Below are 8,756 nucleotides of genomic sequence, written 5' to 3'. Positions count from 1 at the left end.
GGGGAAAATGGGGACATATGTAATACTTTCAACAATAAATATTTAAAAATCCTATATAATAAAAGGGTAATATGCAAATTGACCCTAACAGCAGACAACTGGGAATCACTGGTCGTTATGACACACACTGACCACCAGGGGGCAGATGCTCAATGTAGGAGCTGCCCCCTGGTGGTCAGGGCGCTCTCACATGGGAGGAGCTCTGCTCAGCCACAAGCCAGGCTGATGGCTGCCAGTACAGCGGTGGTGGTGGGAGCCTCTCCTGCCTCCTCAGCAGCGCTAAGGATGTCCGACTGCAGCTTAGGCCTGCTCCCCGCTGGCAAGTGGACATCCCCCGAGGGCTGCCGGGCTGCCAGAGGGATGTCTGATTGCCAGCTTAGGCCCAATCCCCGGGGAGCGGGCCTAAGCCAGTAGGTGGTCATCCCCTGAGGGGTCCCAGACTGCGAGAGGGCACAGGCCAGGCTGAGGGACCCCCCCCCCTTCCTCCCGAGTGCACAAATTTTTGTGCACAGGGCCTCTAGTCTATAATAATAAAAGCATAATATGCTAATTAGACCAGACAGCCAAATGACCTTCCGGACGAAGCTGGGGCTGTGAGGGCCAAGGCAAGCCTCTACAGCTGCGAGGGCCAAGCCCTTGCATGAATTTCGTGCATCGGGCCTCTAATGTATTAATATATACTTACCCTCTCCCTTTGTACACAAGCATAGTATGTTATACACAGTAAAACACAGTGTCCTGCATCATCTTTTTCTCACTAAACCAAGTATCTTGGAGTTTGTCCTTCAGGAAATATAGAGCTGTTTCATTCTATATGAAAACAGCTACATATCCCACTGTATGGCAGCATCATAATTTATTTAACCACCACCCTAGCACTTAAGCTGTATCTGAGTTTTACTATGAGAAACCTAGGACCACATCCTTTCATGTGTGGGAAAGTATACCTGCAAAGATAAATTTCTAGAAGTGCAATTCCTGGATCACAGGACATACACATTTGTAATTTCAATAGATACTTAGAGCAGTGATAACAATATACTTTTTATTTGTGAGAATGACCTATTCTCTGCCAACAAAAGGGCTGGAGAATGTGAAGCAGTGACGGGCCACTCTAGGCATATATGCTGAAGCTTAATAAATATAGAAAGTCAATATGTCTCCCATTGGTCTTTCATTAAAAAAAAATAATTCTGCCCTAGCTGGTTTGGCTCAATGGATAGAGCACTGGCCTGTGGAATGAAGGGTCCCAGGTTCGATTCTGGTCAAGAGCATGTACCTTGGTTGCAGGGTCGATGCCCGGACCTGGTTGGGGCCCATGCAAGAGGTAACCAATCAATGTCTCTCTCTCACATATATGTTTCTCTCTCTCTCCCCCTCCCTTCCACTCTCTCTAAAAATCAATAAAAAAATATCCTCAAGTGAAGATTAACAAAAAACAACAAACAAAAAACCTATTCTGCTGCTAAGCATATGGAAACATAAAAAGTTATTCCCTTACTTCTAGTTGCTACATGTAATAAAATTATGCTGTCTAGCATGAAGAACAGGAAGACTTCTTACCCTCTCTGAACCCCTTTGCTATAAAATCTGTACAACAGGAATCATTGTTCTTCCTTTAAATGATTGTGAGCCTGCCCTAGCTCAGTGGTCGGCAAACTGCGGCCCCTTGAGTGTGGCTCTTCCACAAAATACCACGTGCGGGCGCGCACGTACAGTGCGATTGAAACTTCGTGGCCACACTCAAGGGGCCAAAGAGCCACATGTGGCTCGCGAGCCGCAGTTTGCCAACCACTGCCCTAGCTAGTTTGGCTCAGTGGATAGAGCATCGGCCTGTGGACTGAAGGGTTAAAGGCATGTACCTCGGTTTCAGGCTCGGTCCCTGGGCATGTACGAAGGCAACCAATCGACGTGTCTCTCTTACGTCGAGGTTTCTCTCTCTGTCTCTCTCCCTTCTACTCTCTCTAAAATAAATAAATAAATAAATAAATAAATAAATAAATAAATAAATAAATAATTGTGAGACTAATAGGCACTTAGAAAGACAGAAATGCTTTATGAACCAACATAAAGCTGGATTAAAAAATAATTAATACAGATTCATCCAAATGACCCATCAAAGGGTCATTCCAGAGATTACCAGTCAGCCCTAATTTTAGGCATTAAACATCATAGACTAACATTTTCTCCTCTTCCATTGGGAGTCATCACCCTAAAAAAATAAATTAGATTAAACTGAGATCCAAATATCTAACCAATGTTCAATTAGAAGTAAATCTCAAGCCATTTTTTTGTTTTTTGTTAATCCTCACCAGAGAATATTTTTTCTAATTTTTTTTTTGTTAGAGAGAGTGGAAGGGAAGGAAGGAGGGGGGAGAGAGAGAGAGAAAAACATTGATGAGAGAGACACATCAATTGGCTGCCTCCCGCACGTGCCCTGACTAGGGCCAGGAATACAACCTGCAAGCCAGGTATGTGCCCTTGACTGGGAATCAAACCCTCAACCCTTTGGTGCATAGGCAGACATGACGCTCTAACCACTGAGCACACCAGGCAGGGCAAGCCACCCCCTTTTTTTTTAATCCTCATCCCAAGACATGTGTGTGTGGGGGTGGGGGGGGGGGAAGAGAGAGAAACATCAATGATTGGTTGCCTTCTGTATGTGCCCCAACCACCCACAACCCAGGTAAGTGCCCTGACCAATAAGCAAACCAGCAAGATTTTGGTGCACAGGGCGACACTCATCAAATGAGCCACTCCAACTGAGCAAATCTCAAGCCGTTTAAAGAAAACTATGTAATAGCAGCACAATTTACCATAACTAAGATCTGGAAACAGCCCAAGTGCCAAGTAGATGAGTGGATAAAAAAGCTGTGGTACATTTACACCATGGAATACTATGCAGCAGTAAAAAAGAAGAGTTTCTTACTATTAGAGACAGCATGGAGGGACCTGGAGAGTGTCATGCTAAGTGAAATAAGTCAGTTAGAGAAAGACAAGTATCACATGATCTCACTCATAAGTAGAATCTAAGTAACAAGATAAACTGATGAACGGAGTGGATCCAGAGACATGGAAGCATGGAACGGTGCAGAATCTCGGAGGGAAGGCGAGGGAGGGTGGGTGGATGGAAGGTAACCAAAAAAACCTTGTATGCAAATATGCATAACCCATGGACACAGGCAATAGGGTGGTAAAAGCCTGGGGCAGGGCGGGCGGGGCAGGGGGAACATATATAATACTTTCAACAATAAAGAATTAGAAAAAAGAAAATAAAGCATATTGAAAAATATTACAAAAAAAAGAAAGAAAACTATGTAAAAGGCAGCCCTTTCATCCATCATCTTCTAGATGCTATTAAAATTTTGCCAGATGAGAGGGAACCAGATGTTAGAATGGCCAGTCTGTTTATTGTGTCTCCTTTTCTTTTCCAGGGAATGGCCCTCAGCTTACAGCTGTGGCTGATCCCTTGCCTGTCTCTCCCTCCATTTTAACAAAATGTCTAGGTGCCAAGCTCAAACCCCAGGCCCTTAAGCCTCCTTTGGGGAGGTCTCTGCTGCAGTGCATGGGGCAGTTAGACAGGATCCAGACTTGAAGGAGTAAGAGACATGTAACGGGGTGGATGGGGAATGGGTCAGTGAAGATGACCCATTCTTCTGCATTATATACCTCTGAAGAGGCAGGGCTGTCCAGCTTTTACCTATCAAAACAATGTATCCCCAAGCCTGTTAAAAAGAAAAAAGAAAAAAAAAAGCCTGCAGCAGGCTGACTGATGTTCAGCTGCTTCATATATTTTTGAGGTCTCCAAAACAATCAAAACAAAGGCATCATAATGACCTACAATAATCTTAAAAATCTCTTAAAAAGAAGGAACTCCCAAAGCCCCAGTCCCCTTGATTAAATCTCAACTCAGAACACAGAACACCGTTTCTTTTCTGAGCTCACTGAGCTCAACTGAACTAGTCATGTTTTATTGATGTATTATTTCAGGAAGATGGACTAATCTAATTTCCTGTCACTAGGGCTTAAAATCTTGCTCTGGATCCAACTCAAAGAAGAGGGTTTTCTTGGAAGAATGCCCTGATACTCTTTCTTTACTTTATTACCTTCCTTATTCTTCTTCTAGCCACTCTAATTACAGTGATAAATCTTTAAAGAAACTCACAGAATTGCCAGGAAAGACAGAATCATAGGTCAGCAACTCATCACCTTCATCCTAAATACTTTTTCTGCTAGAACTTGTCAATCTGATGTTAACAAGTACCGTTTTAAATGGCTACTGCACATGAAAAATTGCTAACTTCATCTCTTTTGTCCTCAGAGGAAATCAGTTACACATTTCTCAGGGCAGCCACATTCTTCCAGACCATTCTCCAACTCTTTTCTGTTTAGATTCACATACCCTCACCTTTGCTAGTTCTCATGGAGTCTTACCTCAAATTCTAGAACTAGGTGTGGATTGACGTCTCAAAACTATTGGCTTCCTATAGATATTCCAGGCTAGAGGTCAAAAACTGGTCACATTCTACCTGAAGCATTTTATTTGGGGCACCTCTAATTAAAATGGAGAAAAGAAAAAAGCCTTCAGCAATTCCACTTTTACAGATGTGTTTGTCTTAATGAAAATCCTTTGCAAAGGCGCATAAGGATGCTTTCTGAAGCACTGTTAAAATAGTAGAAAAACGGGAAGCAACCTAAACATCCATTATAGGGGAATAAAAAATAAAACATGGTATATTCATATTATAGACAGAATACTATTCAGTAGTTTAAAGAAATAAATTAAGAGCAGGGGTCAGCAAACTACGACCCACAGGCCAAATCTGGCCCACAGCCTGTTATGTAAAGAAAGTTTTACTGTAACACAGCCATAACCCTTTATTTACATATTATCTATGGCTGCATTAGCTATAAAATAGAACAACTGTGTTGCAGCAGAGACAGTATGGCCCACAAAACCTAAAATATTTACTACCTGATCTTTTATAGAAAGTCTGCCAACACTGAATTAGAGAGATGACAGGGTGGGGCAAACGTAGGTTTACAATAGTGAGTATGCAAAACACTGTTTATTCTTTTTCTTTCTTTTTTAAAAAATATATATTTTTATTGATTTCAGAGAGGAAAGGAGAGGGAGAGATAGAAACATCAATTATGAGAGAGAATCACTGATCGGCTGCCTCCTGCACACCCCTACTGGGGATCAAGCCTGTAACCCGGGCATATGCCCTTGACTGGAATTGAACCCGGGATCCTTCAGTCCACAGGCCGATGCTCTATCCACTGAGCCAAACCAACTAGGGCTGTTTATTCTTAAATTATTTATTAATTGTATTATTTTTCATTTGAACTGTAAACCTACTTTTGCCATACCCTGTATATATTTACATCTAGCTACACTAATAAAAGACAAAGATGCTAATTGACCATACCTTTGCTATGCCCTAAGCCACGCCCACCAGCCAATGAGAGTGACTATATGCAAATTAACCCAACCAAGATGGCAGCTGGCAGCCACAGAGCTGGAGCAAGCAGGAGGCTTGGTTGCCCGGGAGATGGAGGAAGCCAAGCTTCCCGCCAGCCCTGAGCGGCTGAGGCCTCCACTCATGGCAACAAAATTTCAATTATAGAAGCTAAATAAATCCCAGATACCTGCTTCCAGCCAGCCTCCACTGGGAGCTTGGGTGGCTGGGGGTTGTGGCCAGCCTGCAAACAGCCATCAGCCCCTCACCCAGGCTGGCCACACCCTCATGGGGTGAGAGTCCCCGCTGGGGGGCTTAGCCAGCCTGAAAACGGCCCTCAGCCCCTCACCCAGACTGGCGAGGCACCCCAGTGGGGACCCCCACACTGAAGGGGTTGTGGCCAGCCTGCAAACAGCCATCAGCCCCTCACCCAGGCTGGCCAGGCACCCCAGGGGGGACCCCCACCCTGAAGGGGCTGTGGCCAGCCTGCAAACAGCCATCAGTCCCTCACCCAGGCTGGCCAGGCACTCCTATATAATAAAAGGGTAATATGCAAATTGAGCCTATCAGCAGAACAATTGAGAATGACTGGTCACTATGACACACACTGACCACCAGGGGGCAGATGCTCAATGCAGGAGCTGCCCCTTGGTGGTCAGTGTGCTCCCACAGGAGGAGCTCTGCTTAGCCACAAGCCAGGCTGATGGCTGCCAGTACATTGGTGGTGGTGGGAGCCTCTCCCGCCTCCTCAGCAGCACTAAGGATGTCCAACTGCAGCTTAGGCCTGCTCCCTGCTGGCAAGTGGACATCCCCCGAGGGCTCCTGGGCTGCCAGAGGGATGTCTGACTGCCAGCTTAGGCCTGATCCCCCAGGGAGCGGGCCTAAGCCAGCAGGTGGTCATCCCCCAAAGGATCCCAGACTGCGAGAGGGCACAGGCCGGGCTGAGGGACATCCCCCAAGTGCACAAATTTTTGTGCACCGGGCCTCTAGTATATATATAAAAGGCTCATATACTAAGTGTCCGACCGTCTGCTATGATGCACACTGACCACCAGGGGGCAGATGCTCAACACAGGAGCTTCTATGATGTGCACAGAGAAACGGAACTGTGGACCCGGTGCCCAAAAAGCAACACTCGGCTTCCCCCAAGTGGGACAGAGGCCCCGCCACCAACCCGGAGTGACAGCCCACCAAATTGCAGCCGACACTGCCGAGACCCCATGGTGCAAAATGTGGCCCACAATCCAGCCCAGCCCTGAAACAGTGGCTGTGGGTACTGGGTAATGATGTCACGTAATAATGGCCGGCTTCCTCTCCCTAGTGACGACTAGCCTCCTTGCAGTTTCTTCAGCCTAGGAATATGACTTGCTTTATAGCCAGGTGCAAACATTTCACACTTTAACAAAATGTCTGTGAAGTGTTTTCCCATGCTTCATCTCATTTGATCCTCACAGAAGTCCTGGAGTAGGTAGATAGGAGACTTGGTGGAATCCTATTTTCTTTTCATTAGTCGGAAAACAAAGATTTAGAAAGCTTAGAAACTTGACCGAACTGAAAAGAAGTAAGAAATGGTGGACCTTGAAAATGACTTCAGGTTTTCTCACTGTGCAGAATATAGTCAAACAACACTGCAGTTAAATATTTTACCCTTTGTTCTCCCTGCGTGATCTACAATAATAATCTGCTTCATGTTGATATTTACTGCTGTGTTGCTGACAATTACCTGAGAGAGAAGTTGGGGTGCTTCACTGGGCTGGAAAAAGTTTAGCTAAATCCGAAAGCAGGTCTAATTAAGCAAGTTTATTCTATATCAGTGATGGCGAACCTTTTGAGCTCGGCGTGTCAGCATTTTGAAAAACCCTAACTTAACTCTGGTGCCGTGTCACATATAGAAATTTTTTGATATTTGCAACCATAGTAAAACAAAGACTTATATTTTTGATATTTATTTTATATATTTAAATGCCATTTAACAAAGAAAAATCAACCAAAAAAATGAGTTCGCGTGTCACCTCTGACACGCATGTCATAGGTTCGCCATCACTGTTCTATATATATAAAAGGCTAAGTTGACTCGCACATGCGCGATACATATAAAGCTCTCGCTGGTGCCAATCCCATGTGTGTGTTTCGATCTGTCATTGTCGCTCATGAATTTGGTTGACACTTCTATTATAGAGAAAGGGCGAATAGTGATATTAAAATATTTCTTCTAATTAATTTCCTTTCAATGTGCATGAATTTGTGCACCAGGCCTCTAGTGGATAAACGAGTAAAAAAAGCAAGCTATCCTATATAATAAAAGCTTAATATGCTACATGTCCAGTCATCCGGTGACCTGATGACTGTTCAACCAATCAAAGCATATTATTCTAATGATATGCTAAGGCCGCTCAATTGCTCGCTATGATGTGCACTGACCACCAGGGGGCAGACACTACAACCAGGTTAGCTTGCTGCTGGAGTCCAGCTGATTGGGACTGAGCGAGATGGGCTAGACATGCCCTGGAGCCCTCCCGCGGTCCCTCTCCAACCCTGATCGTGCACCGGTGGGGTCCTTTGGCCTGGCCTACACCCTCTCGCAATCTGGGACCCCTCAGGTGATGTCAGAGAGCCGGTTTCGGCCTGATCCCGCAGGGGGGGCACCAGTCGCAGGGCTCACGCTGCTGCACTGGTGTGGGTGGCAGGCACAGTGGGGCTGGTATGAGCAGGAGCGGCAGGTAGGAGCTGCAGGTGGCGTTAGACTGTGGGTTTCGGACCAATCCCCGCAGGCAGGCCACCCCGAGGGACCCTATCAGTACACGAATTTGTACACTGGGCCTCTAGTTGAGAAATAATTATGATTAAGAACATAAAACAACAACAAAAACAAACAGAAAAACAGAAAACATTATGGTGCTCAAGTCCATATGAGAAAAAAATAGAATAGAAGTATATATAATGATTTATTATATTGGGCAGGATGAAGTGTGGAGAATGGGACTAGAAATGAGAAGGATATTTCCATTTTATGAATAATATCTTATCATTTCTCTTTCAAGAGAATAAAAAGGGGAAATGAGGCTGCAAGTAAATAAAAGAAAATGTTAACTGTCAATTCCGGCTGTTTCCTATTTATTCTCTGAATGTTTAAAATTTCTCAAAATAGCCAGGCTGGTGTGGCTCAGTGGTTGAGCATCAACCCATGAACCAAGAGGTCAGGGTTCGATTTCCCATCAGGGCACATGCCTGGGTTGTGGGCTCAATCCCTACTAGGGGGCTTGCAGAAGGGCTGCAGAGAGCAGCTGATCCAGG

Source organism: Myotis lucifugus, unplaced genomic scaffold (assembly GCF_000147115.1).
Source record: "Myotis lucifugus unplaced genomic scaffold, Myoluc2.0 scaffold_60, whole genome shotgun sequence".
Lineage (NCBI taxonomy): Eukaryota > Metazoa > Chordata > Mammalia > Chiroptera > Vespertilionidae > Myotis > Myotis lucifugus.
The sequence above is the reverse complement of the archived record's forward strand: the minus strand, read 5'-3'. Positions refer to the sequence as shown.